General features: G+C 40.6%; 1 long non-coding RNA gene across 1 annotated transcript in view; it reads left to right on the forward strand.

The window, feature by feature from the left end:
• Positions 1–18,761, forward strand: part of LOC132427181 (uncharacterized) — a 230,204-nt gene that overhangs the window by 17,703 nt on the left and 193,740 nt on the right. Inside the window, exons 2-3 of the long non-coding RNA XR_009519816.1 lie at positions 8,315–8,429; positions 10,837–10,909. This is a non-coding gene — a long non-coding RNA (uncharacterized lncRNA). The remainder of the gene's footprint in view (positions 1–8,314; positions 8,430–10,836; positions 10,910–18,761) is intronic.

An 18,761-nucleotide genomic window follows, 5' to 3' on the forward strand; every position in this document is an offset into this window, starting at 1 on the left:
ATATCACCACCGCAGTAACCTCCTGCAATATCTCTAATATCCAAGGACAGAAGCTGGCATGTTTGGCAATTTTTTAATGGTGCAGGGAGGGCATCAAAGCAAAGAATTTAGAGAACTCCATTTATCTTACTTGAGAGAGTTTCCAAACTGTCTCTAGGGAGGTGTGTAGCTGAAAATATTCCAAGAGCAAAGGTCAAGGCTTACTGAGATTGATCTCACCAAATGAAGCAGGATGTGAAAACAAACAAAAAACACAACAGGAGAGATCATTTAGCCAGTGTAATAATAACAGCTATCACTTAAGTACCATTTACTATGTGCTAAAGGCCACTGCCCCAGTTCACTCACAACCTCATAAAAAACGGTGACAAAGAGGACGGCAGCAGTCTGATCCCAGGGTTTTCACTATTAACCACCACTGGTCCATATAAACAGAATGTGATAAAAGTGACCATTTCAAATCAGTGGGAGAAGAATGGATGTTTCAATAATAGTAAGCTTGTACTGCAGAAATTAGGCCAGTTACAGAAAGGGGTCAGTGCTCCAGCTAACTTCATTCACAAAAAAGAGCAGAATTAAAATGAAGACAAAAATAAACCATGTGCTATGTTAATATCTCTAAGTAATAGAGCATGCTTACAAATTGATAAGAAAACGTCTAATAGGAAATTTGCCAAATGATATGGACAGGCAATAAACAAATATAAAACACAAGTGGTCAATATACACATTAAAAAAAATTACATTTCAACTCAACACAAGAGAAAAGAACACTTGTCCTTTAGATTGGGTTGTCTGTTTTTTTGATATTGAGCTGCATGAGCTGTTTGTATATTCTGATTAATCCCTTGTTGGTCACTTCATTTGCAAATATTTTCTCCCATTCTGTGGACTGTCTTTTCGTTTTGTTTATAGTTTCCTTGCTGTGCAAAAGCTTTTAAGTTTAATTAGGTCCCATTTATTTATATTTATTTTCATTACTCTAGGAGATGGATCCAAAAACTATTTCTGTGATTTCTGTCAAAGAGTGTTCTGCCTATGTTTTCCTCTAAGAGCTTTATAGTATTCAGTCTTACATTTAGGTCTTTAATCCATTTTGAGTTTATTTTTGTGTATGGTGTTAGGGAATGTTCTAATTTCATTCTTTTACATGTAGCTGTCCAGTTTTCCCAGCACCATTTATTGAAGAGACTGTCTTTTCTCCGTTGTATATATCCTTGCCTCCTTTGTCATAGATTAGTTGACCATAGGAGCGTGGGTTTATCTCTGGGCTTTCTGTCCTGTTCCATTGATCTATATTTCTGTTTTTGTGCCAGTACCATACTGTTTTGATTACTGTAACTTTGTAGTATCGTCTGAAGTCAGAGAGCCTGATTCCCACATCTCCATTTTTCTTTCTCAGGACAGAATTTTTTGAAATAAAATATCAGTACTCACTATTAGCAAAGATGAAAAGAGGTCGCCATTTTCTTACAGTGTTTATAGACAAATGAATTGCAATATTCCTGGAAAGTTAAATGGCAATATGTAAAAACATCTTTAAGATTTTTATAATTTTTCATATAATAACTCTACTTCTAGATATTAGTCCTAAGGAAATATCAGAAATATGAACTCCCTTTTATAAACAAGATTTATATATCCTCATTAATTACAATAGTAAAAAACTAGAAGGTGGAAATAGCCCAACTGTTGATCACTTAGAAGAATGATTCAACAAATTACAATGTATACATTTGATGGAATTGCTTAATTATTGTAAATCATGATTTTGAAGCATATTTACTAACACAATAAAGTGCCACTTATTCATTTATTTGTCCATTCTGCCAATATGTATTGAATAACTAACACGTGTCAGGCACTGTTATAGGTGCTGTGTTTTCATAATGAACAGAACTCCCTTCTGGAACAACTGCTGTTCTGGAACATACATTCAGTGAGGACAGAAAATAAAAAAGCAAACGTATTATGTCAGGTGGCAATAAATGCCAAGAAGAAAAATAAAATCAGAGCAGAGGAGGGTTAATACTGTTAAAATATGATAGAATGATACAGTGTTAGGAACTGTTTATATATTATAATCCTGGTTTTGTAAATAAATAAACAACCACCATTACCACCACCATGATAAATATATGTACATAAAAACAGAACAATGACTTGAAGAAAAAAAGAATCAGAACATTCACAATGGTTAGCCCAGGGTAGTAAAATAAGTTGTGGTTTTCATTTTTTTTAATTTTATTTTTAAAAAATATTTTTTAATTTTTAAAAATATTTTATTTATTTTTGGCTGCGTTGGGTCTTAATTGCCGCGTGCAGGCTTTCTCTAGTTGCGGTGAGCAGGGGCTACTCTTTGTTGCAGTGTGCAGGCTTCTCATTGCAATGGCTTCTCTTGTGGAGCACAGGCTCTAGGCGTGCAGGCTTCAGTAGCTGCAGCACGTGGTCTCAGTAATTGCAGCATGCGGGCCCTAGAGCACATGGGCTTCAGTAGTTGTGGTATGTGGGCTCAGTAGTTGTGGTGTGCAGGCTCTAGAGTGTGCAGGCTTCAGTAGTTGTGGCATGTGGTCTCAGTAGTTGCAGTGTGCAGGCTCTAGGGCACATGGGCTTCAGTAGTTGTGGCACGTGGGCTCAGTAGTTGGTGGCTCGCGGGCTCTAGAGCGCAGGCTCCATGGTTGTGGTGCACGGGCTTAGTTGCTCTGTGGCATGTGGGATCTTCCCGGACCAGGAATTGAACCCAGGTCCCCTGCATTGGCAGGCAGACTCTCAACCACTGCACCACCAGGGAAGTTCCACTTGTGGTTTTTAAATATGTTTTCATTTTTCCAAAATGTCAATAAAGAACTTTTATTTAACATTAGAAAAGTAAACCACAACACAAATTATTTAAATATTTGCTGAGTTACGTTTAAAATGGAAATATTATATTTACATGTTTATTGTTAAGCTTACTGGCTTAGAAGAACACAACACTTGCTAAAACCCATAGAATGTACAACACAGAGCGAACCCTAATTTGTGCCGTGGACTTTGGGTGATAGCGGTATGTCAGTGCAGTTTCATTGCTCATAAAGAGCATACCCTGTGGCACAGAATGTCCGCAATGCGAGAGGTTGTGTGTGTGAGAGGACAGGGAATACATGGGAGCTCTCTGTGCTTTCCACTCAGTTTTGCTGTGAACCTACAACCTACTCTAAAAAAATTAAGTCTATTAATTTAAAAAAAAGAACACAGCAACCGTAATGATGTCAGGCATAGGATTTCTTTAAGGAAGGAATTTTGTAAATACCCTTTATCTTGGTAAATTTGGCATAAATTTGGCACGTATCTGTCCTTCAGTCCAAGAAGTACAGTTTTTCAGTATCATGTGAAACGTTTACCACATTTATAAGGGTATTTGTATTTATTTAAATACCAGGTCCGTCAGATTGAGGTACAAAACCAATGCCTATTTATTACTGAATAAGAAAGTTCTGGTCACATGGGCTGGAATACACGTATTGCTATAAGCAACATATTTTCTTTGTGAAGGAATGGAAGAAGGCTATATTATCAGAAGGTGGGCTGGAGAGCCTGAAATTAGAGGAATTAGGAACTAGTTTTATGATTTGATTATCTAAAGTGTTTCTCAAAGTATAAGTCCATTGACTACCTCCATCAGTCTCCCCAAGGATGTTCACTAAAATTGAAATTCTTAGACACTAACCTAGATTTACTGTATCAAAATCTCCAGGTATGGACCCAGAGTCTGCACTTTTAACAAACATCCAAGGTGATATTTATGTGCATGGAAGTTTGGGAACCAGCAGTACTTGGTTCCAGTGTAACCAGGAAAAAGGGTAGTGGTGCCCCTTTTCTACAATATGGGAGACTTTGCCAAAAGGAAATTAACAGGTCAAGGGTGTTGGTAAGACTGACTTTTCACTAAATCTACTGGTAGAGTACTGCTCATTTCAAACTCTGAGACTGCTTTTCTCTGATTCCCTGATGTTCTTAACTTCATTCGATCGCTGTCAAGTCATGGGAGAAAATCATTCTTTTTTCACTTCATATCACTGCCCAGATTTATTATATACTTTTTATATATTTTTATAGAAGTGTAATTGTATACAGTGACAGTGACAATTTGATGAGTTTTGACAACTGCAGATATCCGTGTAACCAGTACTCCAGCTGAGTATGCCATCATCCTAGGAGGTTCACTACGGTCTCTTCCATTCTATCCCTGGCCCTATCTATCCTGGCAACCACTATCATGATTTCTCTCCCCACAGATCAGTTTTGCCTGTTCTATAATTTCATAAAATGATGTATTAACTATGGGCTAACTCCATAATTTTTATAAGACAGTGACACTCATTTTTCCAAGTTCTTTTAAGAGAAACCACTCTAGACAACCCTTGGAAAACTCCAACACATTTCATTTTGTGTTGGTAAAGGTAGCCTACCTTACAAGAAGTATAAACAGTATGCCGCTGAGGACTTTAGAAACTATTCTTCTGTAATTAGTTAGCTAGTTTTAAGCCTTGAACTAGACATATTTCAACTAAAAGCACTCTGATAATAGGAGAGTATGCAGATGATCCAAATGGAATCAATTCTTCTGATCCGAAACAGTGATACCCCCAATCTCCTGTAAGAATTTGGAGATCAACTTGCTAACATGCTATTGGTAATACTTAGGAAGAAGGAAGAATGTGTGGAGATAGGCAAATGAATGCCACTTGATCCATAGACTGTGGACCACCAAGTTTGATCCTGTATTAGCTTTCAAAAGGGATCAGTAACATCTTCCCCAACCTTGGATTTCAACATATTCTTATCCACTTTTGTCTTTGCAGCCCCACAATTGCAGTCTTTTTCAGACCCTAAAAGAGAAATTTGAGAAATAGTACATCCTTTCTACCATCCATTATCATAATTCCCTGGTACCTGTAACACATCCTCTGGTCCTTGCCAGTTTTGCATGCTTTGATTCCTCCAGGATTTTAACATTCCTGCTACTATTTGTATGGTCCTCTGTCACTCTGATCACTTGCCTCCGTCTTTTTGAGTGTTCATTCTATATTCTAGTTTAAAGAGCTCTGTGCCATCTCTCTAATTTCTTTAAGAATATCCGCACCTCTTTTCTCTTCTTTGGAATTGCCCGAAGTCATGCTTCTGAGCACTTCCTGGTACTGTCTTCTTTTGGAAACTTGTGGAATTATGCCTATTTTAAAAGATATTTTGAAGTCTGGCTTCCTTAAGTCCTCTGTACGCATTTTATCCAGCTCATCCTTGTCTTCCCTTGAAGACGACATGGCCACATTCTCCCGGGGTCTCATCCCTTCCACTCTAACAAATGGCTTTTTCCCATTGGTTGGAATCAGTCAGAGCATAGTTATTTTTATTCTTTCCTCTACCTTCTAGGATGTGAAGGCAAGTGAAAAAAACTCTGCTTTTATCTGAATGAGATATCCAGAATGTTATCCCCAGCGTGTGTGCTCTGCCAATTTTGTGGCTTTCCCCCATGTGGCTCAGCTCAGTTTCCATAAAAACATCACTTCTGTTCCTCTCTCCTTTCATCTTCATCCAAGTGTTCAGGGATTCCTCTGAATCTATTGTTATTACAGCCTACAGTGCTGTTCCATCTCCTCTCAACGGGTCTTTTGTGCACAGCACACCCTCTATCACTATGTTCCCATGGACCTGTTCCATCCTGCCAACTCTCTTGGTATCTGTGAGGTCTTGTTTGTCACCCTGTGCTGTAATCTCAAGGTTACTATGTTCTGTGCATGATATCAGGACATCTGCTGTCTAGTTTGTTTCTGATGTCCTTCCCAATAGTTTTCTCATGGAATCACTCGGCACCTCCCTCACTGTTGAAATTCTTCCCAGGCCTTCCTTCATGTCATCCATGGAAACCCATTTCAGTTTTATGTAGGTGTTTTTTTCTCCTTTCCCATCTGTTTTCCATTTACAGCCCTTTTGGCCAGATGAGTTGGTCTCTGACTAAACACATTCTTTTCACTCTTTGAAAAATGTTCTCCATTCTTAGTCAAATATCCTTCATTCCTACATTTGAAGCTGTGGCCCTGAAATGAAAATTTGCACCAAGTGTGTACCTGGCCATTCATTTTTTAAAAAAAATTTATTTAATTATTTACTTATTTAATTTTTGGCTGCATTGGGTCTTTGTTGCCGCGTGCGGGCTTTCTCTAGTTGCGGCGAGCGGGGACTACTCTTCGTTGCGGTGCGCGGGCTTCTCATTGCAGTGGCTTCTCTTGTCGCGGAGCATGGCCTCTAGGCATGTGGACTTCAATAGTTGTGGCACGTGGGCTCAGTAGTTGTGGCTTACGGGCTCTAGAGCACAGGCTCAGTAGTTGTGACACACAGACTTAGTTGCTCTGCGGCATGTGGGATCTTCCCGGACCAGGGCTCAAACCCGTGTCCCCTGCACTGGCAGGCGGATTCTTAACCACTGCCCCACCAAGGAAGTCCCCTGGCCATTCATTTTTCATGTCACATTTTCGTTCTCCACATTTGTGCCCTAAGTCTTCTATGTTTCAAATTTCACAGCATCTTGAGATGCTTCCATCTCTATTTTGACGGCTTTTCATTTCCCTGTAACTTGGCAGTTGATAGTCTGACCAGCCTCAGCAGGCTCTGCCGTATGCCAGATTCGTATTCCGCGAGATAACTCCTCTTCCTGCATGACTTAATTGTGACAATTCAGAGATATTACCATATCCCTCGCTCGGAGTCCCCAAATTCCAGCATATGACTTCTCCTCTGTAGCTTTACCATTCGTGTGTCTTTCTCCTCTGTGGGAAAGGAATATCAAAGGTGGTGTAGCGTAGTAGAAAGGAGGCTTGCTCTGCTACTTATTACTGGGCAGCTAAAGAGGAGAAATAACTGGGAATTCCCTGGAGGTCCAGTGGTTAGGACTCCATGCTTCCACTGCAGGGGGCACAGTTTCGATCCCTGGTCGGGGAACTAGGATCCTGCGTGCTGCACAGCACGGCCAAAAAAACCCAACAAATAACTAAAATACGTGAACTTTCCAAGCCTCAGCTTCTTCATCCTTCAAGTAGTGATAGAATAATAACATGACTAGGTTATTATGATGATTTAATAAGATACTATATATGAGACCACTGTGTACGCTGAAAGGAACACAAATACAGGTCTTAAGAATAATCATTGGGTAATTCAACCTGCAGAGCACATTCAGCAGCCATGAGAGGTTGCTCAATATTTGCTCCAACCCTGTATTAACTCAAATATTGAGTGCCTCCTAGAAGCCAGATTCTCTAAAGAGAAACAGAGGCAGGCACACAAAACTCGGTGGTCGAGTTCTTAGCCAGGAAGAAACTGAATTTAGGAGTACGTCCTTTCCCCAGAGGATTAACATGGGCGTTGTGGTAGCCTATGCGCTGCTCACAAACGTCTGTGCCATGCTTTGTTCTTTGGATTTTAACACCATCCTGCACAAGTGTTCCTGAGCACCCCAGAGGTCATCCCAGTGGTGTGCAAGAATCTGCTTATTTTCTAGAACTCCAGGCAGTTTGGACCTCTAGCTCATGCAGGATCCACCCTAAGCTAACTTCATCTGGGAACTGGCCACAGTACCCCTTCTCCACCGTAACCATGATGGGATGGCATGGCTCTCTAGTTAGTTTGTTGGACAACTGTAAGAACAGCTAACCATGATAATAGCACCTACAAGTCTCATGTTTTGAATACCTACCATGTGTCACATAGTCTGCTAGGCTCTCAATATACATCACTGTTTCTCAACCATTTTTAAAAAGATTATTGTTCCCCTAAGGAGCCTTTTTAGACATGTTTTTCTTAATATCCCCTCCATGAAATTTTAATACCAAAGACTTACTCTATTTGTTTAGGCACTATATGTATGTCAGTATTATCTGTGCTTTATATGTAAAAAGAGAGATTTTTTTCACCCTCTCCCCTGAGAACAAATTTTCACCCCCTTGGGGATGATGTTACCTCCCATAGAGAATGCATTTTTTTTAATATATATAATAGGTATATATGTGTATATATATGTATTTATTTTTCCCCTTCCTGTAATCATTCCCCAAATAATTTCTAAACTGTTTGCTCAACCTCTGAAACTGTTGCACAACTATTGACCCCAGGGAAAGAAAGCTTGATGTGGAGGTAACAGAAAACACTCCATTTGAGGTAAGGCTGCATTTTCCACGTAGAGCCCAGCCCCCTGGTCAAGCCTGCACAGACTCTAGCTTGATGCAATCCTGTGGTCTCTCTCGACACACACTCATTTCTTTGTGACCTCCTCCCCCAGGATCTTGAATGGGATGCTAGACATTGCTCATGAGAAACCCGAGGAGGATACTAAAAAGACAGCCACAGTTTTCCTCATGCCTGCCGCCAAGTTTCTTGAGGGCCCAGATGTTGGGGTAAGATTTTGTAGAATTTTTATTTATTTTTATTATATTTTAGAATTTATATATAATTATATATGAGTTATATATAATTATATGTATAAATTCTAAAATTATATATATGTATAAAAACCTCTGAGAGGGCTTCCCTGGTAGCGCAGTGGTTGAGAGTCCGCCTGCCGATGCAGGGGTCACGGGTTCGTTCCCCGGTCCGGGAGGATCCCACATGCCGCGGAGTGGCTGGGCCCATGAGCCATGGCCGCTGAGCCTGCGCGTCCGGAGCCTGTGCTCTGCAACGGGAGAGGCCACAACAGTGAGAGGCCTGCGCACTGCAAAAAAAAAAAAAAAAAAAAAAATCCTCCGAGATTTCAGATACTGTCTTAGTTTTCTGTAGTGTCAAAGGGCTAGAAAATGTGGAAATGGGGGAAGGTAGTAGTGGAAGGATGGATGGGTGAAAGAGAGAAGGAGAGAGAGGAGAGGAGAGGAGAGGAGGGAAGACTAGAGGGCTGGGGGTGGGAGGAAAGAGAAAGAAAAGGGGAATGAGGGAAAATGTACTGGAAAGAGCAAGGGCCTTGGAATCAGACAACTAGCTTGTTACTTTGTGACCTTGGGAAAGTTACTTTAACACTCTAGGTCATTGATACTTGCTTTCTAAGATCTGTTTTCCTATGTACAATATCTGGCATATACAAGGTGCTCAACTGTGTAAGCATTATTATTCCACATACACGTATAGGTAATAAAAGGAATTAGAATCAAATAAATTTGCCAGTCAAGTTTTCTCATCTTAGAAAAGGCTTATGCATACCAGTACAAATGGGTACAGCCACAAGGCATTCTGTGACCTCAGGAGCAAAGGCTGATGGAAGAGGAGCCTTTGTGAGTTTCTGAGGGACCCAGTAAATAGCACTCCTTTTCCCCATTCAGTTTTTAAACCAGTGAGAAATAAGACAAAGGAGTTAGCAGATGGAGGCCAATATATGGCCCTCATTATGATCAATGCTACTTTACAGAGCATAGCTTCTATCTTTGAGCAAGTGGGCTTCTTAATACCAAACTCCAGAATTTGACCAACTTGCTCATCAGCCTCAGGCAATACCAGAATATGGCAGACTTCCCCATGTGGAGAGAGAGGCCCCCTGTGGTGGCTTCTAAGAAAAGGAACAGAAGCAGGAGCTAGGCCATGCATGATTTCTTTCTCCTTCTAAACTCACCAACCAGGGAAGTCAGTTCACCTTCCGCAGGGAAGGAATGTGTCAGGAAGCAGAAGAGGCCAGGTGTGGTATGCTAATGATGTCCCTCCACTTGGACAGGATTAATCGGGGGTGGTGAGGGTGGGGGTGGGAGTATGAGCTTCCCACCCTCCAACCAGCTCTCAAAGTCAGTAATGGGGTGTTTGCAGAACTGGGAGAATTAATGAGACTCTACAACTGGCCCTGGAGTGGGAGGAAGGGACACTGTAGTGTGCTTCAAAATGTTTAACAATTAGCTCTCTAGAAAAAAAAAACTATGTCCATTTATAAATTTTTACTGATGTAAAGGGTATGCAGCACACCATTTATAAGTAATAATAAAATATACAATGCTCTTTATTTTTTATTTATTTAATTTTTTTTTGCGGTACGCGGGCCTCTCACTGCTGTGGCCTCTCCCATTGCGGAGCACAGGCTCCGGACGCGCAGGCTCAGTGGCCAATTTTAATAATGACAGTGTTTAACAGTACAACTTGTAGAAAGCCTAAAAATGTATCAGTTGGCACACCACCGAGGAACGTCCCACAGTTCTAATTATGTTTTTTACAGGTGTGGCAAATTACAGTTTAATCCCCACTTAAGGAGATATTTGGGTAGCCACCTGGCACGAGGGGTGGGCTGGCTGCAGGGATCTCCAAGCAGGAAGAATGGCATCCACCAGGGGGCAGTGTGCTTCCAGGTGGTCCCTCATAGAGGGAGCCAGACCTCAGCCTGCAGTTACTAGAGGAAGAAGGATAAGGGCCACATCTGGGGGCAGAAGGCTGAGACTCAGGGCTTCTTCCTGGGTATTGACCAGGGGAGCAGTCAGGAAAGCAAAACAGAAGTCCTGAGGTGCCATGGGAGAAGGAGTGAGGGGAGAAGCCTCCTGCTGCCTGTACCCATCTGGCAACTGGGCAGCAAGGCCCATTCCAGACCCCACTCTCTGGGCGGGGTGGAGACTCACCCAGGACAGAGGATGAACAGGACAGAGGGCTCAGGAGCGTGAGTGGGACAGAACTTAAATTACCCCAAATGGGGCTCAGGGCCTGTAGTTGAGAGGGCCAGGGAGGAGAGACCAATACTAGAAGCGAAGCAGAATTTTCTAGTCAGTTAAACAATTTGGAGCCTTGGAGGACTCAAGCAGGATCACAAAAATCCAGTTTCCAGACTGTTCTCTTTCCTGCACACAGGGTCTGTGGTTGAGTTTTTAAGCAGGATCAAGTTACAAAGCGCCACACACCTATCCACAGGGGTTCTGATATGGTAAGTACTTATATGTGATTTTTCCTTTTTCCATTTTGTATGCTTGTGGTCACTTTCTGGAAAGCCCATTTCAGGCTTAACTGCATCTTTCAGGAGCTTGGAAGTTCAATGTCTTGGTGACTTAGTTTTTCCTACATAAGATAAATCCTGCCACCTTAACAAAGCAAAAGCAAAATTGGTACCTGGAAAAATTGCATTTTCTTATCAGTTTGGGCAGAATTGTCCCTAAAATGTTATAGACTATTCAAATCATTTATATAAAATAAGTTTTTGTTTGTTTCTCTACACTCACCTGTTAGGAGATTCCGTTTGCTTACTTGTTTTGTTTATGAAAGTTTAGCTTCGTATTGAAACTTGAAAGCCAAGCATTTCAAAAGAGTTGTGCTTGTCTCTTTGCTTGTTTCAGGCATAAATTGCTCCCAGGCCACGGGATAAAAGTCACTTCATAACTGGTGTATGGGCCTTAGGTCAATAGAAGATCACCAAATTCAGTTTGAGACAATATGTGACTTCATCTTAGATTGCTATTTTTAACAGTTTATGAACACAGTGGTTTACTAGCAAAAATGAGAAAACGGCAAAATTTTGGTGATTAACGTCTATCATAAATTAGTGTTGCAGGAGAAGGGGGAGTGAGAGAATGGTCATGTCCCAAGTCTCGGGCGAGTTCCTGGGACAGGCCACCAAGTGAGGGTCCTTGGTCTCTCATAGGAAAGAATTCAAGAGCGAGCGGAAGTAGAGTGAAAGCGGGTTTATTAGAGACAGACATATTCCACAGGCATAATGCCGGCTGTATCAGAAAGTGAGAGCGGCCCCGGGGTATGGAGTTGTTAGTTTTTATGGGCTGGGTAATTTCATATGCTAAGGAGTGGGAGGAATATTCTAACTATTTTGGGGAAGGGGTGGGGACTTCAGAAATCGGGCTACCGCCCACTTTTTGGCGTTTTATGGTCAGCCTCAGAGCTGCCATGGTGCCTGTGGGGGTGTCATTTAGCTGATGTGTTACAATGAGCAGATGCTCAGGCTCAAGGTCTCCTGGAGGTTGAATCTTCTGCCATCTTGGGCCTGGTCGGTTTTTACCAGTCTTTGTCGTATCCCGTTTTTCTCAATGGCTGTGTCATTCTTTTAACGGTTGTGCCTGCCCCCATTCGTTCCTGTCTCATTCGTTCAAGTTGTTAAATAATTTATTACAAAAAGTGTTTAAAGATTATCATGTTTCATACAGAATGAGAAAAAAGATAGCTAAAATTAATAAACAGAGTCACAGAGTGTATACTGTTTTCAAACTTAAACAGGTTTTTACAGTGCATAATTTTAAACATGTGCAGATGTAGAGAGTGTAATGAACTCTCAAATTTTGTTAACTTGTTTCATCTATAGCCTTACACCCCATCAGCATAGCATTTCATCTCTAAACATAGAACTTAAAAAAATATACCACTATTACATTTAAAAAATAGTTATAAAAAAACCCATAGTGTCTTTCAGTAACTGGTCACTGTTCAGATTTCCTCAGTTCTATGCCCACATATGCATGCTTAGACTTACAAGGACAATACAATACACTGCAATTGGTTAATATTTCTCTTAAGTTTCTTTTAATCTATAGGTTCTTCCATCTATTTTTTAGCACTTTATTTATTAAAGATAACATTTTTCTTTTACTTAATATATCACAAACATTTCCCCATTATTCTTCAAGGCTTCATAATATTCCACTGTGTGGGTGTTCCAGAGTTTATTTCCACAATCCTCTATTGTTGGATAATTAATTGTTTCCAATATTTTTTGTATATTCAATCTACTGCACTCAACACCCTAACATACATTTTTGAAGAACTGCTTGATTGTTTCTTTAAGAAAAATTTCTAGTCGAAAGAATCAAACTCTCTCCCATTGCTTTTCCCGGTGGCTTGCTTTACTTCTAAAGTAAAAGTATGGACCTGCTGTTGAATTTGACATAAATCTATACTTTCCAAAAATTGAGGTTTCCTGCAATAAATTTTGAAATCATTTCTTACTGTACTGGTAAGACTCAGGATTATGTAAACAGGGTCTCTCATTACAGAAAGGTCAGGGAGAGATTTATGGCAAGATGACTACACAGGTGTTCACAGTCAAAGAGCAGGTTAAACTGGAAGGTGTCGTATGTCCTCAATGACCCGTCCCTCTGGCTTGATGAGTCACTTTAGTTTGAATTGAAAATGTCACTCTGTTTTACATGATTGATGAAAAACCCAGAGCATGTAAATAGAATGCCTTGGAAAATGTGTTCATTCCTTCTTTGATGGCTGTGCTGAAACTGTAAGGTTACAAGAAAGTCTAGTTTCCAGGAAGGAATGTGAGCAGTTGTTATTGCCACAGGCTAAGATTCCGCAACTTCCTTTGAAAGCTCTCAGGAATTCAGTGTGGGGTTGGATGAATGAAAAGGGGGTGGGGGTAAAGATAAAACCAGATCAGCCATGAATCAATAACTATTGAAGTAGCTGGTGGGTACCTGGTGATTCATTCTGCTGTTTTCCCTCATTTGGGATATGTATGAAAGTGCCTGTCTATAATAAAAACTTAGAAAGTTTCTCAGAGTAATATGGCCAATACGTGGCCATGTGCTCCTACTTGGTTCTTTGGGGCTCCAAGTACAGCCCTTGCAGCAAGCTTGAATGAATAAGAGTTCATGATAAATATTGTAATGGAATGTTTTTAAAGTAATAGCAGTCCTTGGAGAGATTTCAAACTATATTCCATGCAAGTGTGTGCCACCATTCACTTTTATTTCATGAAATAAATGAATCATACAGGAATATTTTACAAGGGAAATTATCATAGCCCCTTGCCAATGATGCTGGAAGATGCTGTCTTATACCTTTTGTTAAGGAGACCACTCTTGAAAAGAAACAAAACAAAACAAAACTTCACAATCAGGAAATTCTCCCTTCTGTATAATCTGATTTATAAATACCTATGGTGTACCAAATTGGGATTCATGAGATAATACTGATTTTTTTTAAACTTCTTTAGAAAGTCAGGGATTCCAGAGGCCCTCATACACAGTGGGATATCACCAAGAGTAGCTGTAGGAAATCAGGCGTCTAACATTTTAATTATAGAATTAATTCCAAGTCCTGGTGGAGTAAATTTTGGACATAAAGACTGCTTGCATTAGTTACACGGATATTTGACCTAAAAGATGCCTCCTCATAGTAGGCTAAGGACTAAGTGCTGAAAATGCCAAGTCAAATCACTTAACCAACCTCAGTGGTGATTCTCTGACATACAGAGATGAGGGAAATTTTGATTTATGAGTCAGAAACCACTAGCAAGCAGCAGATGGTTGATTTTTTGTGTCCCCACACCCTGACAATGAAACTAGAAAGCTATAACCCTTAATGGGCATAACTTAGATCTTGGTTATAAAAGACCTCATTTCATAAAATAATAAAGATTTTATCCCTTCAAGGGATTCCACATTTTATGCATGAGGAAACAAAGGATGAACGAAGCTTATAAACTCAAGGTTAGATTGAAATCATGGTCGGTTCTGATTTGATTCCATTAAGTGACAAAACCTAAAATTCACCGTGGTGACTTGTTTCAGGAAATAAGAGAACATCTTATATTCTCTGTGAAAAAAATGCATTCTATTCTATCTGCTCTCAACAACTGTTGTTTCTCACTAATACCAAAGTACACAATATCATTTCCATTTAGAATGTGTCTAGAACTAAGTTACAATATGGTGGTGAACAGAAGCCAGCTTGTATCAGCTCTGGCTACACATCTCTTCTGTAACATCACGTGAGTGACCTGAAATCAGACATGGAGGGAGTATTTCCACCACAGACATAGGCAAACACTTCAACCAGGAATTTTTTTTTTTTTTTTAATTTGGAAAGCCAGTTTGCCAGTATACCACTTGTTAAACTATAGATGCTTAGTAGTCAAGGCTTTAATATTTATAGTTTCAACCTATTTCCAGGTGACCATGAAGGCACATTACATTCTGCTAGGGCCCTGATCACGTCCAGAATCCTAAATATGGTTCTGCATGACCTGCCCCTTGCCTGCTTCTTAAGCTGCGTCTTATGCCACCCTTTTACTTGCTCCCAGCTCTTCAGACCCACAGACACGCTTTCATTCCTTTGAAAACTCCTTGCTCCTTCCCAGCACTTGGCCTTTCTGCAGTGTTCTCTGTGCCCCAACCCACTTGCTCCTAGTCAACAGTTTCAAGTCCTTCGGCTCATAGCTGAACTTATGCATTCCCTGACTCCAAGTCTAGGTCAGGTACCAGAGTTGAAAGCTTTCCTTGTGCTCTAAACCTTAGTTTTGTAAAACAAACTGCGGTTTGAAACTCTATCTATAATTGTTTGATTCAGGGTCACCTCCTTCACTGGACAGTTACTCCTATGGGAATTGGGTCTGTGTCTGTTTTTCCATTATGAGATTTCCCTACTAACTAGTAGGCATAGGGTCTTTTAAATATATATGCTTAAAAAATAGTCCAAAGATTCAGAAAAATTTAGAGAATAACATAATAAACACCTGTGTACTCATCAATGAGCTTTAACAAATCTCAACATTTTGCCAGAATTGTTTCACATTTTTTTTAAAGAACAAAAACTTTGGTATTCTAATTAAAACCTTTGTGAATTCCTCTCAATCCCATAGCCCTCCTTTGCACTCTGGAGAAAACCCTTATCATGAAGATGATAAGAACGAGCCATAATTTGCACGGAAAGAACCCATCTACATGCGTGTTTAGACAAGACAGTACTCATCTTTGCTGGTATACATGGTGGCTGGAAGTGAGCAAAAGGCCCTTACTAATGAGCGTTTATGGATAGCATGGTCCTCAGAAGAACTGACGCCCTATTTGGTTCAGGATTTCCCAGTATGTAGTTTGAGTCAATCATTTTATACTGTCCTTTAAAACTCTTATAATTTGTTTAAAGCTGTCTGAGTTCTGACATTAGCTTGATTTTTAGACACTTTAAGCTTCATTAACACAGGTGGAAAGAGGGAGTGTTGAGTAGTGAAGAGCATGGGCAGCAGAGGCGAAGTCTTTATGAGCTGTGTGATCAGAGCAGTGAGATCCCTGAGCATCATCATGGGCCTCACTGGAAACTGGCTAGAAATGCACATTCCCGCCTCCCACCCCAGACCCACTGAATCAGAAACTCAAGGGCGGGGTGGGGAGTGGGGGCAGCAGTCTGTTTTAACAAGCCCTCCAGGTGATTCTGTTACACTGATATAGGGCAAGGAATTTAAGCCCTCTAAGCCTCACTTTACTTACCTTTATTTTGCAATAGAAATAATAACAATAATATTGATGACACAAAACCTTTGTGAGGATTAAATATTAACACTTATTGAGCACTTCTTCTGGTATCAGGCACTATTCTTAGCACTTCCCATATTTTATCTCATTTAATCCTTAAATTAACTTCATCACAAATAAAAAGAGATTAGAAAAGTAACTGGCACCTAGCAAGCATTCAATAATTGTTAGTATCATACTATTATTGTTACCTTTTTGAGTTGTAAAGATTAAATGAGATGATGTAAGTGCTGAGCACATCTGATATATAACATGTGCTTAAAGGGTATTAACTATTTGCATATAAAAGCATTTGTCTGAGTACACATTATTTACAGGGGTCTTTATAGGAAGTGGAATATAGTCTAAAAAGATAATTGACAGGGAATCTCCCAATGGGAATGAAGACCATAATAGACAAAATGTTATAAATCACATTTCAGCATTTCTTTTTCTCATTTGCCGTAAGTCAAGGAAGCCAAAGACAGCTCTTTGAACTAATTACGAGGGCCAAGAGGGTAATTAACGGCTCTCTAATTAAGCTGGTAATAGCCGCCCTCTATCGGAGAGATTAAAAGCCAGAGAATCACTGCCGGCGAGGACTTTGGAAGACAGGCCACGACAGCCTTGAAGTTCTCACCCTGCAAAATAGCTCAAAGAGAGACTTGGCTCTTTCTGCTGGGGTCCAAGGAAAAGAGGAAAGTGCAGCTGGATGGAGAACAGTTAAAAGTTTGTCAGGAAGCGTTCACTTGTATTTGGGCATTTGCATTTGTTTTAAAATCTTGCTCTGAAGTGTGCCTTCTAAAATTAAAAAGTCACTAGTAATTGCTTTGCAGTTTTATATAAATTGCTATCTATTGGAAAAGGACCAGTGTGCTCTACCTCGTCTGCTGTGAATGGGAAGCCAAGCAATGGAAGCCTTTCCTATTTGCTCTCTCTTCCCCAGCTGAACTGACCACTCCTCCTTGTGTGCGCAAAACATCATTGGCTTCTCCTCTGTTGGCACCTGGTACGCATGGAAGTGCTTGTCTTTTTCTTGGTCTAGACCAGTACTGTCCAGCTACATTTGTGATTTTAAGTTTTCTTAAGCAGTAGACCCTTGACCACAGGGGGTTAACCTGTGTATAACTTATAGTCGGCCCTCCCTTTTCAAGGTTCCTTGGCATCTGTGGATTCAACCGACCACAGACCATGTAATACTGTTTGACTTACTACTGAAAAAGGTCCGTGTATACATGGACCCACCCAGTTCGAACCTGCGTTGTTCAAGGCTCAACTGTAGACACTTTAAAAAAGTAAAAAGGAACAGGTAGAATTAGTTTTAATAATATATTTTTTGAAGCCAATGTATCCTGAATATTATCAATTTGCTATGTATTTAATACATGAATATTAATAGGTATTTCACAGGTTTTTGGGGGTATTAGTTCTTTGAAATCCAGTGTGCATGCTTCATTGACAGCATACCACAATTTGGGTTAGTCATGTTTGAGTGCTACATAGCCACATGTGGCAGGGGCTCCTGTGTTGGACAGTGGGGGGTAGAGGACGAGCAACTGAAAGGCAGTATCTAATCTATCGTGTACCCACGGTGCTTCGGGCAGCGCATGAGACATAGTTGCTGTTCCATAAGTGAGCGTGGGAGGCAGAATTCTAAGGCCACCCCCGGTGACCCTTGCCTTTGTATCATCCGTTCCTCTTTGAGTGTGCGCGGAGCATATGAAAATGATGAGACATCAGTCTAGTGGTTAGGGTATGTTATACGGCAAAAGGGAAACTCTCTTGGATGGGCCTGCTCTAATCAGGCGAGTCTGTTAGGAGCAGAGTTTTCTCCAACTGGTAGCAAAGGAAAACATCGGAGAGAAACATTCCTGCTGGCCTGGAAGAATACGTACAGCTATGTAGTGAACTGCCAGTGGAAAGGAGCAGCCTTTGGAAGCTGAGACAGATCCCCAGACAACAAACTAGCAAGAAAACAGGGACCTCAGTCCTGCAGCCACAAAGGAATGAATTCTACCAAACACTAGTGAGCTTGTAAGAGGACTCTGAGCCCCAGATGAGGACTGCAGCTGACTTTTGATTTTAGCCTTGTGAGACCCTGAGCAGAGAACCTACCCACGCAGTGCCCTGATTTCAGCCCCATAGAGCTGTGAACTAAGACAGAAGTGGTGTTTTAAGCCCCCAAGTTTGTTGTAATTTGTTGCACAGCAATAGAAAACTAATACAGTAAATAAATGTCATAATTCAGCCATCATCGTCCAGTTGGGGACAATGTGTCTAAACCTTAGGCATAGTCCCTAAGAGGAAATAGTGACTTCTGAACATTAGATTTGAAAATCAAGCCAGTGTCGTTATGGCAGCATATTTCTCTTAACCATGCCAGGGCATCAGGAGTGCGACGTTTGAGTTATTCTCTCTTTCCCAGTGCCGTTCGCATTAGAGGGAGGAGCTAACGGAGAGGCAAAAAAAGACAAAGCCTTTGGAAACAAGTTCGATACACTCATCCTGTAAAGGAGTAATTATTGATTAAGCAGAGAC

The sequence above is a fragment of the Delphinus delphis genome, chromosome 6, assembly GCF_949987515.2.
Source record: "Delphinus delphis chromosome 6, mDelDel1.2, whole genome shotgun sequence".
Lineage (NCBI taxonomy): Eukaryota > Metazoa > Chordata > Mammalia > Artiodactyla > Delphinidae > Delphinus > Delphinus delphis.